Genomic DNA, 19933 nt, shown 5'->3' on the forward strand with positions numbered 1-19933 from the left:
GATGAAAAAATGCCCAGATGGGCACTGGGATTGTCCTCCACCATGAAAAGCTTGAAAGTTGCCATATGACCTAAAATTGTGTCAGTGTGAAATTAAATCCAACAAAAAACAAAGAATTTCCAATATTATTTTTGTAATATTCATGTCTAAGATAGAATCATGAAAAATTGAACATTCATACATGTTTAGTTAAAAATCAGCAAAATATCAGTCACCAGGGCTATTTCATTGTCCTCAATCCAGGAAGTTTTTTGACCAACTCTGGTCATAAATATATAACTGATTGATATATGATCAAACTATCGATATGATTATAGAACAGTGCAGAAATTTTGACTGATTCCCAAAGTTAGTCACATGTACAAACCTATAATTCTTGAGACTTGTAAATGTAATGATATTAGAATCATTATGCAGTTACAATAAGCTACAAGCTGATTACAGGGCAATAGCAGTACTGCAATAGGGTATCTGACCCCTTAACCTAAGGTTGTGGGCCTCAATCTAAGGGGACACAACGTGACTTTGACCTCTAAAATACATCACTTAACTGTAGGTAAGAGCTAGGATGTGTACCTATCCTACAGGAAAGGTTCAGTCCATGCATTGCAAGTCCTATTATGCAATAAAATTTCATATACTTTTGAAAAATACTAGAAAAAAATTAACTGACAGCACTGCATATACAAACATATTGCATCCTCTTTCAAGTATGTAACCACTGAGTATAATTACTATATGACATGACTATATAAATTTGAGCTATCTGCTGCTGTATAGTACAGCACCAATAATGGCCAGTCCACAGTTTGAGCTATTTGCTGCTGTATAGTGCAGCACCAATAATGGCCAGTCTGCAGTTTGAGCTATCTGCTGCTGTACAGTGCAGCACCAATAATGGCCAGTCCACAGTTTGAGCTATCTGCTGCTGTACAGTGCAGCACCAATAATGGCCAGTCCACAGTTTGAGCTATCTGCTGCTGTACAGTGCAGCACCAATAGGATAAAAATTTGGCAGCTATCACAATTGCTCCTTTAGTTGTCATGATAAATAATGGACAGCCAAAAAGTTTGAGCTATCTGCTGCTGTATAGTGCAGCACCAATAATCGGCCAGTCCACAGTTTGAGCTAACTGCTGCTGTATAGTGCAGCAACAACAATAATGGCCAGTCCACAGTTTGAGCTATCTGCTGCTGTATAGTGCAGCACCAATAATGGCCAGTCCACAGTTTGAGCTATCTGCTGCTGTATAGTGCAGCACCAATAATGGCCAGTCCACAGTTTGGGCTATCTGCTGCTGTATAGTGCAGCACAAATAATGGCCAGTCCACAGTTTGAGCTATCTGCTGCTGTATAGTGCAGCACCAATAACGGCCAGTCCACAGTTTCAGCTATCTGCTGCAGTATAGTGCAGCACCAATAATGGCCAGTCCACAGTTTGGGCTATCTGCTGCTGTATAGTGCAGCACCAATAATGGCCAGTCCACAGTTTGAGCTGTCTGCTGCTGTATAGTGCAGCACCAATATCGGCCAGTCCGCAGTTTGAGCTGTCTGCTGCTGTATAGTGCAGCACCAATATCGGCCAGTCCGCAGTTTGAGCTATGTGCTGCTCTATAGTGCAGCACCAATAATGGCCAGTCTGCAGTTTGAGCTATCTGCTGCTGTATAGTACAGCACCAATAATGGCCAGTCCACAGTTTGAGCTATCTGCTGCTGTATAGTACAGCACCAATAATGGCCAGTCCACAGTTTGAGCTATTTGCTGCTGTATAGTGCAGCACCCCAATAATGGCCAGTCCACAGTTTGAGCTATTTGCTGCTGTATAGTACAGCACCAATATCGGCCAGTCCACAGTTTGAGCTATCTGCTGCTGTATAGTGCAGCACCAATAACGGCCAGTCTGCAGTTTGAGCTATTTGCTGCTGTATAATACAGCACTAATAATGGTCAGTCTGCAGTTTGAACTATCTGCTGCTGTATAGTGCAGGACCAATATCGGCCAGTCTGCAGTTTGAGCTATTTGCTGCTGTATAGTACAGCACCAATAATGGCCAGTCCACAGTTTGAGCTATCTGCTGCTGTATAGTGCAGCACCAATAACGGCCAGTCTGCAGTTTGAGCTATTTGCTGCTGTATAGTACAGCACTAATAATGGCCAGACCACGGCTTGAGTTATTTGCTGCTGTATAGTACAGCACTAATAATGGCCAGTCTGCAGTTTGAGCTATCTGCTGCTGTATAGTGCAGCACCAATATCGGCCAGTCTGCAGTTTGAGCTATTTGTTGTTGTATAGTACAGCACCAATAATGGCCAGTCTGCAGTTTGAGCTATCTGCTGCTGTATAGTACAGCACCAATAATGGCCAGTCTGCAGTTTGAGCTATTTGTTGTTGTATAGTACAGCACCAATAATGGCCACTGCCCAGTGCATAGTTTCAACTATTTGCTGTTTTTGGACCTCAAGCAATAGTTCCGACTATTAACAGCAAGCCATTCAATAAGTGTGAAGATTTAGTTATGCTAACAAGAGCTTTACTCCCTTTTTAAAAGGAAAAAGGAGAATTCAAACAGAAAATTTAATATTTCAAAATGCTTTATACTTCTTATACATAATTTGGTTAACCTAAGATGAACTAGATGGTAGATTTTTAATTATGATTCACATTATTGATTGATCATTATTAATTAGACAAGTCAATTGCTAATACCTGATAAACAAGCAGGATGTTACACTCAGTGTAAAACTTGTTAAGTATTCAACAAGTCTAACATAAATTTATGATCTGTAAATGTTTATGTTAAATTAAGCTTGGCAATTCCCTTTTGCACAGTAGATTGTCAATAAAAAAAATAAAGTTTGAACAGTGAATTGAGATATGTCTGTAAATTTCAACATCAAATAAAGCCTGGCATTGCAATTCTAAACAGTGAATTGAGCTATGTCTGTAAATTTCAATGTCAAATAAAGCCTTGCATTGCACTTTTGAACAGTAAATTGAGCTATCTTTGTGAATTTCAATGTCAAATAAAGTCTGGTACAGCACTTTTGAGCAGTGAATTGAGATATGTCTTATTTCAATGTCAAATTAATGCCTTGCATTGCACTTTTGAACAGTAAATTGAGCTATCTTTGTGAATTTCAATGTCAAATAAAGCCTGGTACAGCACTTTTGAACAGTGAATTGAGATATGTCTGTAAATTTCAATGTCAAATAAAGCCTTGCATTGCACTTTTGAACAGTAAATTGAGCTATCTTTGTGAATTTCAATGTCAAATAAAGCCTGGTACAGCACTTTTGAGCAGTGAATTGAGATATGTCTGTAAATTTCAATGTCAAATAAAGTCTTGCATTACACTTCTGACCAGTGAATTGAGCTATGTCTGTAAGTTTAAATGTCATTAAGCCCCAGGCATTGCACTTTTGAACAATAAATTGAGGTGCTAGTATTCAAGTTTGTAAATCAAGTTTGACAACTGAAGCAGACATATGAATTTGTAAAGAAAATTCAGTACTGCAATATGTAAGTTGTATTCTGCCTGCAGACAATTCACTATAATTTAATCAGTTTATATTCTAAATCAGCATTACATATCTATAAAGACGAGCTAAGAAAATGAGGCAACAGGAAAAACTGGAAGGATAAATAGTGACCTTTCAACTTCAAGGCAGGTTATACAGCTGTAATCTTTCATCAAAAATGGTCTTCATTCAGGGGTGGTCTTTCTTCAAAAGTATTCTTTCTGTATAAGTGGACTTTAATAACAGACAGTCTTTATTTAGGGGTATTCTTTATTCAATAATGGCCTTTCTTCAGAAGTGGTCTGTATTCAAAGGCGGTCTTTATTCAGAAGTGGTCTGTATTCAAAGGCGGTCTTTATTCAGAAGTGGTCTGTATTCAAAGGCGGTCTGTATTCAGAAGTGGTCTGTATTCGAAGGTGGTCTTTATTCAGAAGTGGTCTGTATTCAAAGGTGGTCTTTATTCAGAAGTGGTCTGTATTCAAAGGTGGTCTTTATTCAGAAGTGGTCAGTATTCGAAGGTGGTCTTTATTCAGAAGTGGTCAGTATTCAAAGGTGGTCTTTATTCAGAGATGGTCTGTATTCAAAGGTGGTCTTTATTCAGAAGTGGTCTGTATTCAAAGGTGGTCTTTATTCAGAAGTGGTCTGTATTCAAAGGTGGTCTGTATTCAGAGATGGTCTGTATTCAAAGGTGGTCTTTATTCAGAGATGGTCTGTATTCAAAGGTGGTCTGTATTCAGAGATGGTCTGTATTCAAAGGTGGTCTGTATTCAGAGATGGTCTGTATTCAAAGGTGGTTTTATTCAGAGATGGTCTGTATCAAAGGTGGTCTTTATTCAGACTGCTTTAGTATTATAAGTGTATATTATTAGAATGAAATACATGTATTACATCAAGTTCATAAAATTCAAATGCATGGCTAGTTACTGTATACTAAGGTCGTCTTAATATAAAATAGAATGAACATGTAACAAAGTGGTCTTTATTCAGAGATGGTCTGTATACAAAGGTGGTCTTTATTCAGAGATGGTCTGTATACAAAGGTGGTCTTTATTCAGAAGTGGTCAGTATTCAAAGGTGGTCTTTATTCAGAGATGGTCTGTATACAAAGGTGGTCTTTATTCAGAGATGGTCTGTATACAAAGGTGGTCTTTATTCAGAAGTGGTCAGTATTCAAAGGTGGTCTTTATTCAGAAGTGGTCAGTATTCGAAGGTGGTCTTTATTCAGAAGTGGTCTGTATACAAAGGTGGTCTTTATTCAGAAGTGGTCTGTATACAAAGGTGGTCTTTATTCAGAAGTGGTCAGTATTCGAAGGTGGTCTTTATTCAGAAGTGGTCAGTATTCAAAGGTGGTCTTTATTCAGAGATGGTCTGTATACAAAGGTGGTCTTTATTCAGAAGTGGTCAGTATTCAAAGGTGGTCTTTATTCAGAGATGGTCTGTATACAAAGGTGGTCTTTATTCAGAAGTGGTCAGTATTCAAAGGTGGTCTTTATTCAGAGATGGTCTGTATACAAAGGTGGTCTTTATTCAGAAGTGGTCAGTATTCAAAGGTGGTCTTTATTCAGAAGTGGTCAGTATTCAAAGGTGGTCTTTATTCAGAAGTGGTCAGTATTCAAAGGTGGTCTTTATTCAGAGATGGTCTGTATACAAAGGTGGTCTTTATTCAGAAGTGGTCAGTATTCAAAGGTGGTCTTTATTCAGACTCTGCCTTTAGTATATATATGACTGTAAAATAGAATGAAAATTACAATGTACTTACATTCAAGTATCATCCAAGTAGAATAGGAAATGCTATTGTTGCTAATGTTACTGTGGAGTACTGGTCTCTGTAAATATAAAATAAAAATGAACATGTAACTTAGTCCTAGGATTGGTAGACCACATAAAAGACAGCAAAAGTAGTTCCCCGTTACACCTACTAATGGAATAATACATTATTTTTCCTTCTCTTGGTACAAGTGTAGCATCTCTAGTTGTCATCTTGGAAAGCTTTGTTGGCTGTGACCATTTAACTTCTTGTATCTGCTATATAAAACACAGTACAACCTGTGCTTCAAAACATCTGTGAATTGTGACAATTTTGCTTTAATGACCACTATGTATAAATGCCACCTTTAAATAAGAATTATTTTTGGTGCTTTGTAAGCAGGTTTGACAGCAGTTTTCAGTTTCCACTGAAGGCTTGAGGTACATCAACTAGAAAAATTTCTTGAGTTATTTAATATTTATTCCGAAATAGATTTCAATCTTAATATAAAATGCCCACTTACAAGGTACAGTGTAATTGTATATTTCCATCCGTTCAAATTTACCTTCATAAAAATTTTGTGTAACTTTAATATTCACTCTAGATTTTAATCTTTTTCACGAAAGGTAAAAAATTACTACGCATTATTCACATCAACTTATTCGCAACCATTTGCAAATTATCGTTACATTTTCACCATACTAATATTACATTTTCTCACAGCCCTTGAGTGAAATGTTGAGTTTTGACCCTAGCGATCAAATGTGTAACTGTCTTTCATTTAAAGCTTTAGTTTAAGTGGGTAAATAAATCGTAAACTCGTACATCAAAACAAGCAATTTTGTCCTTGTCATAACTGCCGTAATGGCGTAAATATTCAGCCCACACTTTATTTTGACCTATGTTAACATGAATTTATTATTGTGCCGCACTTAACTCACAGCTTGCACTGTTGTTAAAATAGCTTATTACAATTAAATGCAATTTCAAAGAAAGGTGTGTTTCTAATATCTTTGGAAAAACACTAACTTTCATAAACATGCACTTAATTCAGAACTCACAACAGAAATTAAATCACCACTTAATTACTGAAACAACTTATTCATTTATTTGGCTGTGTTCTGATTAACAAATACAAATGTATCACTACACAAAATCTGTTTTTCTCTATTTCAAAACAAACAAAAATATATCTAAATATTTAAAGGCAATTTGAACTTTTTTAATAATTTTCATAAACAAGAACAGCCATGACACTGATGCTAAGGTATATTCAAAAACAAGACTAGACCTTGTTTGCCTTCAAAAGATAAACAAAATAGACAATAAAAGATGAATTGAAATATCTGACACAAAAAATTTGTAGCTGTTTCTCTACATTGGTTATGCACAAAGAATTTGTAGCTGTTTCTCTACATTGGTTATGCACAAAGAATTTGTAGCTGTTTCTCTACATTGGTTATGCACAAAGAAACTGAAATTACAAAAGCTTAAAAAAATTTTGCAAAACAAAAAAATGATAGTGACCTTGAGTGCTATCCTTAAAATGAATACAATCACAGATGTAAAGAAATATTTGTGGATGAGACCGTATTACTTAAAGTGTACAGGCAGACAACATTACAGCATACCTGTCATATTTCTATATTATAAGTTAAGGGATTTGCCTCAAATAGCGTGACATTCGTCCATTTATCAGTTAAATAAATACGGACGAGCTTGTTGGATCGTATAATCTGCTCTATATCTTAAATGTATAATGTTTGTCAAAATAGATATCTAGTTAACAATAGGATGGCAAAGTTTATTTGATTATGTACAAATAGGTGCAAGTTTTGTATACAGACTTTAAATATCTGATAAAATATCAAATGCAACAAATAATAGCATTGTTTGATATAATATCTCTCTTATATACTGCCTAGTCTGCACAATCAAATGTTGTTATTCCAACACAATTGCACCCTAACATGGACAGTGGTAGTGAAGGTCAATATTTATGTTTTACTGGTGCACACTGCGTCATATTGCACAGCCAAAAAATGGTCAATCAATGGTTTATTACATGAAATAAATACAAGAATCCACTACAGCCAGTTAACTGCATAATATCAAAATTTAATGCACAGGTTTCAACAGCATACAACTACAGACAACCTCAAACCTCAATGTGCTGCCTATTTTCAGAACCTGTGCAATGTCATAATTTTATACTCACAAAGTCACAATATCATGTGGAATGTTGTGCAAAGCGCCAATCAGACTATTCATTTAATTAAAGTTTATATAACGAAATGCAATGAAGATGTCTATTATGCAGTTACTCCTATTCAAATGAGCCGTTCTGCCGATTTGAGGACTACCGTTGGTCAATTTCAAGATAATGTGTTCGGAAACAACCAGTCAGATTGACCTCTAATAAAACTCAGCTTTCATCATAATCAAAATTTGCGGGGAATGACCCAGTTGTTGCCTTAAGTTGATGGTGACAATCAGGTTTTTTATGAAGAGAATCTGCTGAAATCATTAATCAGTCATTCACACCAATTTCTACCTTATTAAGTTATCTATTGTAACTGTTGAAACATGAACCCTGTATTTATTGCTTGCTAGATTTGCCGAAATCTTGAGAAAATCTACAAAATCTCAACATCCTCATGAAATACTACAGTGTTACAGGGTTCGATGACAGGTAAGCTTTGAAAACTTCTGTCGGACAGAATGGTTACACAAGTATACATTTTGTCAAGAAAAATGGCTAAAGGCTTTTGTTACATTCGGTGTTGAAAAAGTTCTTATAATACCTATAACCCTTCACCTTACTTTATCTTAGGATTCAAGAGTTTAAGTCTAGAAAGAGTCAAGACGAAATATTTATTTAGTCTGTCAGTAAAAAGCGGGTTCATTTAAGGACAAGATCCTGAAGGATTTTAACCTATTGCACTGTTCAACATTCTTTACAGTGTGTAATATCTATCCAAGAATATGTTCCTTACTTTTGACCATGCTAAAAATTACAGAGCTTAGATTTTCATTTTAACAATGTTTGCCAATGTCCTCTTACACTAAATTTAAATTGGTATTTTAATGTATAATTCAAAGCATGCTAAATTTTATTCCAATCCATTTGGAATTTAAAATTACCAGGTCTTCTTAAAATCGTAACCTATCTGCAAGGTGTATTACTTTTGATGAAGATTATCATATAATCATTTATCTTCAAATAGATTTATATCATACTTCAATGGTATTAATAAATCATGTATAATTAATTTACAATCACAAATGTCAATATCTATTTTTATACTAGTTATTATGGGTGAACTGACAATTGCAGATAATAGATGTTACCATTTTGATTTGCTTTCTAGCATTTTCTGTGAAATCATTTCATTTTGCTGACAAAAAGAGTTCATGGTTCCATACAGGCTGATAATGGTCTGCACTGTTTGCTATTCAGTCAGTAAATTTTCAGTGAACATCCCTTTGAATAAAAAGCAGTACTGTCCAAACTGAATGATGGACCAGTCCATTTAAGAAATTTAGCAGAGTAAATGTTAAGTTCATGAAATCGTAAGCGAACAAACTTTTTTAGCTAGGGTATAATTCTGCAGAGTCATGCAACTACGGCATCCATAAATTTTCTCCAAGTCAATGATTTGTCTGTATATTAAGTAAATAATTTCAAATTAGTGTTGCATATGCCTAGATCAAAATATCAGCAGAGCAAAGGCAAATAATACAATGTAAAAAGTCCATAATGCTTTAAAATTCTATCTAAAAAACAGATGAAACAGCTTTCTAAATAGATGTTATGCATACTTACATGGTTTGAAAGACACTACTTTTAATATTGCACATGAACTGTTATAGTTAGAGCCATAAAGGGAGGTAATAAAAAGCAACAGATTAAATAAAACAATCTAGTATATTCAGCAGTATTCAAACCGTTGAAAAAAGTAATTATCAGAAATAGGATTTAACAAGAAATTAATGTAGTTTCTGTTCATAATGGAAAATGTGACAGCAACATTTTAAAAAAAGGCATTATGAGCTTTTAAATTCCAGCAAACATGATTTCAAAGGCAAGTGCATACTGTATCAATAGAAGGCAATATTTCGTTGAATTATAGCTGCAGCAAATACTTGCATACTGTGCCGAAGCGTTATATTTGAACAGCTCTGTGCAAAACCTGACTGTAAAACTACCTTTCAAAAGTTAATGTTTTACACTTTTTATGCCTTAGCCTTAGGTAACTCAAAATAATAAATTCTGATGCATGAAAAAGCATTCAGTATATTACATTTAAACATACAGCCTAAAATGATATAAACTAACCTCTTATACATTGATAAACCTCAAACAATTTCTCCAATATTCTTTACACTTCATAAAATAACATAGTTTATATAATGACACAAACTTTGGCTATCCTTGACATAACTTGCATAAAAAAAAAATTCCCGACACTTGCACACATGTTGAACATATCATGTACAGGTATTATCAATTACGTACCCTATAAAAAGTGTCACATCTTATGGCCAATGTTTACAAATGGAGTCGATTATCTCGATTATCTCGGAATGTCAATATCAAATGATGGCTATAAAAGACTTTCTATATTACCGACCCATGAGACAAATAGCGTCCGTTTTTGAAAGTGTATCTTCTAATAAAGTTTGCATTATCTTGTCTTTCGCATTATGGACAATTTATCGCTTCTTATCCTCCATATAATGAAACTAATGACAATAAAACTTTCTTTGCATTCTTTAGTTTAAATTCATTTATTTGGCATGGATTGTAGAGAAAATATTTCACAGCATATTTAGTTAACAATGTGTAATGTGCATGCTTCCATGACTTGCACCCAAGTAAGGGACTGTGTCAGATAGTGGTCAAATTTTTGTATCATATGGATTCAAACAAATGACCTCAAGATAGGGCTTACTGGTGTTCTAACCTGACACCACTGTGTATTTCTTCTTTGCTTCCCTAATAATACTTATTCCTATTAACCCTAATTTAGACTGTTTGATATTCTTTAAGTATTTCACATTTGTATTGAATTAATCAGAGGTTTTCAAAATTCTGGTTTAGAAATTGATAAAATTTACATGTAATAAAAAAAGATAAGAACACTTGAACAGAAAAAGCTGTAATGCAACGGTGCTTATTCAAGAAGCTGCACGTTTGAACCTAAGAGCAATCATAAATTCCTAAAACGGCACTAACTACCAGGTCTTTGAAAATAAAATTAGCAGTAAAGTAAAAAAAATTAGGATATTACAGTTTGCATAATACCTTACTATAAATAATAAGAAAGCTGTACAGAACAGAATCCAGTAACTCCTGCCAATAACCGGAAGCTTGCCGAATAACCAGTTATCAGCATGCCATGTGACATTCAAATAGCTGGAAGTTATATTTAGGTATAATATATCATCCATTAAAAGGCAATGTCTTGTCGTCAGTGGTTATTGTCACTCTGAATCCTACATTTGTGCGCAGGCTACCCCCTTGTGCCAATATAGGTCAACCACTTTTGGCATACCATTTCCATTAATACCGGTAATAAGTGTATTATGTACACATCTAAAACAAGACTGGTATTTTGTTTGATAATTTCATTGATTTTTTTTCGGCCTAATCATAAATATTAAGAACTTTCTCACTGATATGTATGCATAATAAAATTTTTTATATCAATCCTGGATGCCTCCATTATGCTTTTTCCACTTTACAACTGAGTCAATATGATTCAGAGAGCTGTAAGATGAGGTCAACATGACTTGTAATGTCTGCAGTTCCAAAAGAATGAGTCAGCATTTCTTTAATACTGCACTAGAATTAATGGTTTAATAAAACAGCACAATGAATTCATTTTCAAGCCATTTAGACAGCAGACTTTGCAGATGTCAATACAGTGTCTAAATTAGCTACACTGCGGCAAAATAAAAACAAGAGCTGTCTGTAAGACTATTCGAATTGTTGTCCCAGAAGCTGGAATATTTAAATGTTAAAATATCTATAGAGTTTCAATCCTGTATCTGCATTAGTTTGGAGATAGTAACTTACATGTAAAACTTTAACTGGAAGTTTTTAAGTTCAAAAGGGGACATCATATCCAAGTTATGGGACTTGACGGAGTGACCTAGTTTTATAAACCCGAAGAAATGTGAGAAGTTTCAAGTCAATATTTGCATTAGTTTTTGAGATAGTAACTTGCATGCTAAACTTTAATCAGGATCTTCTAAGTCCAAAAGGGAGCATAATTTGGCAAAATAAATGTCAGAGTTTCTTTTTCTAGGTCAATTACCAATTTCACTGAGTCAAGTCCCATAACTATATGGGGAAGTTCATAAGGGGGAAGGTAGGGAATATATACAGTATTCAAGCGATTTTATTGTAACTGAACATGTATTGACTATTTTTTTTGTATTTACCTATATCAATCCACAGGTCCTGTTTAATTAATTAACTGTAAAAATCATACATGTTTGTCTGGATGTTTCAATGTCACAGATGTTCAGACCCTGTCTTAGTCATTATGCAGTATATATCCGATGTTGTAGTTTCCGACATGCAAATTCTGTTATTCTAGATGCCTATAGGATTGTTGTTCATTGTCATGATGCTGTATACTTTGAATATAAATGAGGACTTTGTTTTTAAAGTACAACCGCATTCAGTCACTGACCAGTCATGCAGTACGTTGAAAACTTTCCCCCAGGTGTAACCATAGCTATAGATTATGCAGGTTGAAATTTTGTAAATGATACCAAGTACACATGGGTAAAAATGCTTTATAACGTAAAAAATACCATAATTATTTAATTTTATTGGACTCACCCGTGCGTCGGCATCGGCGTCCCAATTTGGTTAAGTTTTTGTATGTAAGCTTGTATCTCAGTAACCACTTGTGATTGAAACTTCAAACACTTATTCATTGTGATAAAATGACTTACCGTGCACAGGTTCCATAACTCTATTTTGCATTTTTACAAAATTATGCCCCTTTTTCGACTTAGAAATTTTTGGTTAAGGTTTTGTATGTAAGCTGGTATCTCACTACCCACTAATGGGAATGGATTGAAACTTCACACACTTGTTCACTGTCATGATCTGACATGCACTGTGCAGGTCCCATAACTCTACTTTACTTTTTTTTAAAAATTATGCCCCTTTTTCGACATAACAGTTTTTGGTTAAGTTTTTGTATGTAAGCTGGTATCTCGGTATCCACTAATGGGAAAGGATTGAAACTTCACACACTTGTTCACTGTCATGATATAACATGTAGTGCAAAGGTCCAGTAATTCTACTTTGCATTTTTTCCAAATTATGCCCCTTTTTCAACTTAGCAGTTTTTGGTTAAATTCTTATATGTAAGCTGGTATCTCAGTACCCACCAATGGGAATGGATTGAAATTTCACACACTTGTCCACTGTCATGAGCTGATAAGCACTGTGCAGGTTCCATAACCCTGTTTCCCATGTATACAAAATTACTCCCCTTTTTCGACTTTTGTATTCATTTAATTGACAAGGCTGTTGAATTGTCGAGCGTTGCTGTCCTCCGACAGCTGTAAGACTTGTTTTGTATATAAACAGTGTATTTTATACCATTGTATTTCCTTAACATCTAATATTGTAACTGGAGTTACAGCAGTTACAGGCATTCTGTGGCATTGCAGTTTGAGTCAAAAATGATCCAGGTCGCTGTCACTGGAGTCCTTAACATTCCATAGCATTGTAGTTTGAATCCTTGACATTCTATAGGATTATAGTTGTAATTATTTACATATCATTACATTAAAGTTCCTTGACATGTAGCATAGTTCATTGACATATACATGTAGCTCTGTGCTTATAGCTGAAGTCGGAGACATTCTGTAGCATTGTAGTTCAAGTCCTTGACATTAATATGTTATTGTGGCATACTGATTTTGCTAAAACAGACTTTCTTCTTCCACAAGTTTGCTTCTTGAAATTAGCTCTTTATGTAGTGGTATGAATTAAGTACTGGTAACAAAGCAGTGACTAACTTTGAGCTCGCATGTATCCCTTGGTAGAACACCCGGTCTTCAGGATGCCAGCTTAATGGCCCTTCAAGGAATTCTACTTTCTTTGTTGGGTTTTTTAACCTATATGTATGCAGCAAGTGATATAATTACATGTCAGCGACTTTAACCACTCAGCTATGGTATTTAAAGATTCCTAATTAAGGGTTTTCCTGTATTCAGGTATATGTAGTGAATGATTGTTGCAACAATTGAAAACAAACCAGTATATAGATAATCCTATGGACAATAACATTACTGACCAAAAATAACAAATAATTAATTAAAGTAGGTTTTTCAGGTCAGCTATGATGTTGTTGTAGGGATTATCTCAGGGCTTTCTGAATTGTTATAATACATACTAATTTATACCTCTGATCGAGTATTTGACCCTGACTTTATAAGTCAGGCTATGTAAGTTTGTATTCATGTACGGGTGATCAAGATGCTACATATATATTACGTTCAAGGTAAAACTTCACTTCAAACATCAAACACTATTAATATTTAATAGCTTGAATACAGTCGATTAATAACAAGATAGAGAACAACTATGAGTATATTTACATATAAGATATGCTACGGTGCATTATTTCACAAAAAATGGCATTTTGAGTTCATGAAATTCAATTTAGATAATAAAAGCAGAAATGCTGACAGCAAAAAGATTTATCTAAAAATAAATGTTGTATTGGGCTGGCAAAGAATTGGGGTTAGTTTTGCAGGTGCATTTTTAAGGGACATTCAGTCTCTACAAGGGGTAAGGATAGTTGCATTTTTAGATACAGTTATCTCCCTTGGACACCACAATTTCAGCAAAGTGCTATAATTGTCATTTAGCTCCTAGCTTGCTAAAATGTATACTTGTATGGCTTGAAAAAGCGCAAACCAAATTTTAATCAGTGTGAGCTCTGAATTGGGAATGATTGCATGTTAAGTTAATGCTTTATCAGATAAGGCAAGTTTACTCATTACCCATATATATATATCTCTCTCTCAGCAGACAGTGTGTCATAGACATAAATAACAACAAAGTATACCCTTACCTGGCTCAAGCCCCATAATTGTAGTCACGATTAAACACTCATTTCCGAAAATTTATGAGCATGGTAACAAAGTTTGATTTTCCGTCAAACAATGCCTATAAAGCAGTTGTAAATAAATGCAAGTAGATTTACTTTAGGAAAAGGCAATTAAGAGCTATTGCCCCCAATAATTATGTGTCTATGCCTAACATTGACTAAGATCACCAAATATGATAGTCAGTATTGTAGAATTGCCCCAGGTGCGAATACAGTGATAGTAACTCTCTTTTGACCGATACACTTGACAAGCGTACATAAAAAAACACACGGAGCCTTTAATGATAAATAGTTAAGATATTTGATGCATTTTATGTCGTATGTTATTAAACATGTGGTATGATGTCAATAATTAGTCAATAAAATAGTTCTCATAAAACTGACAGAGTGTTACTATTTTCGTTTCGCCAATATGTAGTATATGGCCTTAAATGGTCATGTCCACCTATATAAGTGACACTGACAACAGAATACATATATCACACAGACTTATATGATACTAATTTAATAAGTTTAAATTACAGGCATTTGCAGCAATCAACATATGTATCAGTTTATTTAGCACTTAAATAAATATACCCTTTAAACTGTTCTGCACGAGCCCTCATTTAGACTACTCTTCGAACAAAACATGTCTTGAATCCAGTTGACCTGCTGTCAATTTTTTTTATCTTTCTCCCTCTATTGTGGCATTGAAATTCTGATTGTTTTTTTTTTCTGTGACATTAATATAGTTCATTAAAATTATGCATGTTTTAAGTTATATATATATACAGAAAGTCCATGATTGTTATATCGCTGTGCTGAGGCACAGAATGACTGGTGCAAATGATTATTTGAGAACCTATTAAAAAAAATTCTGGCAAGCATGTTGGCGAAAAGTTCTGTCAGTCCAAGTTTGTCACTGAATTTTGTTATACATGTGGTGTCCCTGCATTGCATAGATTCATTAAACATGTATATACTATATATTAAATTCATTAAACATGTATATACTATAATATTTATAAAAAGTCAGTACCTCCTAGTGTCAAGTTCAATATACAGTGGCCAAATACATATCAGCTTCTAACAAGTTCATGGGAGTTCAAATATAGGCTAGGCCATACATGCATATACATATTGAATAATTGATACTGAGTTTAACATGATGAGTCATTTGATGAAATCTCTAAAGCTTTTTAATTATAATTTTACTAAAGCTAACATATATGTCTGAAAACTCTGCACGAAAATGAACATATGAAATTAATTAAATCACACCCGTAAACTACCTTTAAACTCTGTAGCGGTACACACCCCTTTTTGTTTACAGAGCTGTCAGATCATACAGATGTGTCATGTGAGAGTTGCAAAATTAGCTCAACTTACCGGGCCTTAAATCTCTTCAAAATGTAGGAAATTTCACTTGAGATGTATCCTTAAACAAACTTAGATCAATATCCTCCTTCTAGCATGCACTGTCAACATATAAATTTGAGTGTTTCATGATAATTTTGTTTGTGTCAGCCGATCACTGAGTCATGACCGTTCATTTTCGGTCTAAAAATAGATGGCGCGAACTAGCGTCACACATTCCTGTGCGGATGTCCCTGGAGGTGTTTTCCAATATCAAGCATTTTGATTGGTTTACTGTCATCAAACTAACGAATGCGCGGAGTATACAGTTTATAGATTATTTTTAAGTCAGTTAGATCAACGAAGGTTCCATGGTGTAATGGTTAGCACTCAGGACTCTGAATCCTGCGATCCGAGTTCAAGTCTCGGTGGAACCTTAACTTTTTTTGGTGTTGGCAAAGAAATTTAATGTATCCTCAACATTTTTTCCATTTATGTTTTTATATCTGTTGGGACTTTAATACCACAAACACTGGGGATTAAAAGTGAGAACATAAATGGGCAATCCCAGCAGCATTAAAGTAAATGTATATCACTGCAAAAACAATATCTAACTTAAGCATAGATTCCCAGAATATCAGGAGAGGTAATTCATTCAGTGGCTATCAGATTAATGTCATGTCAACATGATTTTGTATTTATGAAGACACTCAAAATATACCTTCCTGGAAACTGCAATTAAGACCTAATTAAAATAAGTTAGTCATACTGAGTTTATATCTTTATAAAATTATGTCTGTCACATTTTGACAAATGAAGACTATTATATGGGTATAAACTTAAAAGAATAAATATATCATGTACCTTCTAAGAAAGATTTTTTCCCAGTGATATTTGCTTAAACATCACACTGCTGTAACCTTGTATTACTACAATACTGATTACTAAATACTATGTTTTCTCTCATTTTTTCTACATAAATGTCAAAAATACATCAAATATGAAATTCAAACAAAATTTGCCTTAATTTAGACCTCTCTGATTACCGTAGGTGAAAAATTAGTTAAGAAATAATATATCCCAAATAGAGATTTGTCGTTGAATAAAATCATTGTTTGGAGTTTAGATGTAAAGGAATAATATCACGAGGGCGCATCTAAACAACAAACTATGATTTTATTCATGAGCAAATCACTGTTTGAGATATATTATTTTGGTTCTAACATGTTATCTTTATTATGTACGACCTTGACGGTATCCATCAAGTATGTTCCTGAGTTTTGTTGATTTCTTTCCCAGCACGCTGCTATGCCATCTAACGATATATGACGTAATAATTGTGACGTAAGAAAAATGAATTGTTGAATAATAACACAAAGTTTTCAGCCTTCTTTGTTTAATAGGAAACAAATCGGGTCATGATAGAATATTCAATAACCTTTCTGCAATTACGCTACTAAACCAGATAGCAATTGCACTGGTTCCTTTAGTACTGTAACGCCTTAGTATAGTGCAGCAGTAAATTGTACAAGCTTTTTTCTGGTTGTTCCATTTGGTACTTTATTCAACAGATACTGCTTGCTGCTATGACAACAGAGGTTTGAGGCCTAACTACAGCAATATAAGCAGACAAAAATGATAAGTAAATTCAGCAAAAGGCATGAAGTTTTTCACATTTTATTTCACATACCATTTTCAACTACAATATAAATGTATAATATTCAGCAAATATCTAACTTGTTATAAAACATGATCACAAGTGCATTAACATTGCTTCTGCTTAACATTTATTTATAAGTTCGTAAGTCAACAGAAAGTATATATATATAATTCTAAAGCAGTCTGGTCCCATCACCTAAATGGAGAATAGACAATTGAAATATAAATAAATATGCGCATTATTTCATTCTTTGTCACTTGCTATTTGAATATGCATACAGACTATAAAGGATTAATTATAAAACGAAATCAGCTTGTGCTTTGTTTATTAATTGATCCTAGTACCATATATGCATAGGTAATCACTTTTTTAAAAGTATAAAACCCAATATAAGGTTTGAATATCAACTGTCTAAAACAGAACAACATAAAGTTCTATATTTCTTCTATGAAATAAATTATGTGCCATTCTGACTTTTCAGAATCTCTCAGAAATATAATGCATAATTTATAACAAGGTCTTCACAGAGCATCCTATTCATGATCCTTATATCACATAATTGGCTCACCTTTCAGATCCAAAGATCCATTACAATCATTAACAATTTCTATTTACTCAGATTACTGTAAGGTCTCCTTCTGTGCACAGTTACTTCCCTTGTACTGTATTTCCACTCTTCCATAATATCACATTTAACAATGGTGCAGTTACTTCAATAATAACACTAAACAGTTTTAGCTTATATATTTTCACAACAATGAATTAATTATATAAGTATGTATATAATACAAAACAAATTAAAATATATTTATGTTAATTATATCACTCTTGCTATACAACTATTTAAAATGACTCACTCAAACTTACAGAGGTAAAAATGAAACCCTCTAAAAATTAGCCACAAGCTGTATTTTGTTAAAGTGGCCCTTGGCATAAACTTTTGACATGTCTTTTTACACAGTATCCCAAAAAAAGGTTAAAAAAAGAAAAACAAGAGCTGTTGCACGCTCGACTTTTCTCAGTGCCTGACTCTGAATTAAGAGCTTTGCCAGTAAAAACTTTATAAAACTTTAACAAAAAAAATCTAAGTTAAAAAGGGGCATAACTTTGTCAAAACTCAAATAAGAGTTATGGGGATTGTTTCTCTTGGTATAGACTTTAATAGTAAATAACTAGTTTAAGTTTCAAGTCAAAAGCTTTGATAATAACAGAGATATTTGACTTTATCAAAAACTTTCACCAACAGCTACGCCGACACTGGAGCAAGTGCAATAAAAAAACTGCTAAAAATGTTCCAACAGAGTTTAGTATGTTGTCCTTTTGGGGCCATCACAGCATATTTATCAAAGCATCTGAGACACTTGAAAATGATGAAGGAAATCAAGATTTGACATGGATTTGTAAAAAAACATGAAAATATTCAAGTTTTTTTCCCCACAAAAGCTGTGAAGACAAACATATGAAGATTAATCAGGCTTGTCTTAACTACATGTAGTTTTACTGTTCATTTCTTCTTTTTTTACTATAATCTCTCTCTTACACTCATTAAACATATTAACATCACATAACAGAAATACAGTAAACCTAAAATACATACTAAAATATAAAAGTTTGAAGGATTTCATGCAATACAGTTTTATACAAAATATTAGAAAAAGTTTAAAATGTTTAAATAAAAATTCACTTTTAAAAGGCCATTTCTGTCAGATCTGTATGTAAACATAGTCTTTTCTTCACCACAATTACTTAATAAAATCGAAAACAGCCATATTTTGCATTAAACTCAACCTAATGTTAACTTAAGAGGTTGGATGTAAAGTTTGAGTCCAATAAATTTCACAGTAACTGTTACTGAGATATGAATGTGCATTCAAAACATCAACCATGGTGCAATGCCGCTGCCATCAACACCAAAGCCAATGCCAGGGTGAGCAGAATAGTTCTCACTACTCTTTGAATAGTTGAACTAAAACATCTAAAGATAAATATACTCGCTTAGATTTCAAAATTGTGAAACGTTCAAGCTACAGCTTCACTGACTCAGCTGCAAGTTTGTATACATGTTACAAGTACATGTGGAAGGATCAATATTCTTGCAACAGTTTAGTAAAATATTCAGAATCTCGGTGAAAAAAAATGGTGGTCAATAAATTTTCTTATTTGACAGGTAACCAATGCAATCCCTGATATTTTTTTTTAAGACTAGAGTTTCCTTTAATAACACAAAATGATTCTAATCACTGAAAAGTCAGGTTACAAACGACAAGCTAATAGCAAAAGTGTCCACTGTAAAAGCAAACATTTCTAAAGAAAAGCTTTCTACTGTATTAGTCGCATAGTATTTTGATGTAGAAAAGAAGAAATTAAGCTGTTCTTTATATCATACACACCAAATATCAAACTGAATAATACCGATTAAGGAAACTTAACACTTTACATTTCTATCTGCTTTAAATCTGGATGCTGGAGACATTCATCTACAATATTACTGGTAAACTCTGTTATAATTTAATCTA

The 19933-nt window shown here is 33.8% G+C and overlaps 1 protein-coding gene and 1 non-coding gene across 3 annotated transcripts in view; one reads left to right on the plus strand and one right to left on the minus strand.

The window, feature by feature from the left end:
• LOC123556906 (ets DNA-binding protein pokkuri-like) overlaps positions 1–15940 on the minus strand; it is a 135169-nt gene extending 119229 nt beyond the window's left edge. Inside the window, exons 1-2 of one of the 2 annotated variants that reach the window (XM_053543238.1) lie at positions 15791–15940; positions 5283–5349 (exon numbers count right to left, since the gene is read on the minus strand). The gene's annotated coding sequence lies outside the window, so the exon portion shown is untranslated. Of the gene's footprint in view, positions 1–5282; positions 5350–5793; positions 5812–15790 lie in introns of those variants that run through there. The other variant, XM_053543240.1, reaches the window with a different exon arrangement.
• Positions 15941–16122: 182 nt separating this feature from the next.
• Trnaq-cug (transfer RNA glutamine (anticodon CUG)) lies at positions 16123–16194 on the plus strand. The gene has a single exon. It is a non-coding gene; the product is annotated as a tRNA-Gln (tRNA).
• Positions 16195–19933: the final 3739 nt, after the last annotated feature.

Source organism: Mercenaria mercenaria, chromosome 5 (genome assembly GCF_021730395.1).
Source record: "Mercenaria mercenaria strain notata chromosome 5, MADL_Memer_1, whole genome shotgun sequence".
NCBI lineage: Eukaryota > Metazoa > Mollusca > Bivalvia > Venerida > Veneridae > Mercenaria > Mercenaria mercenaria.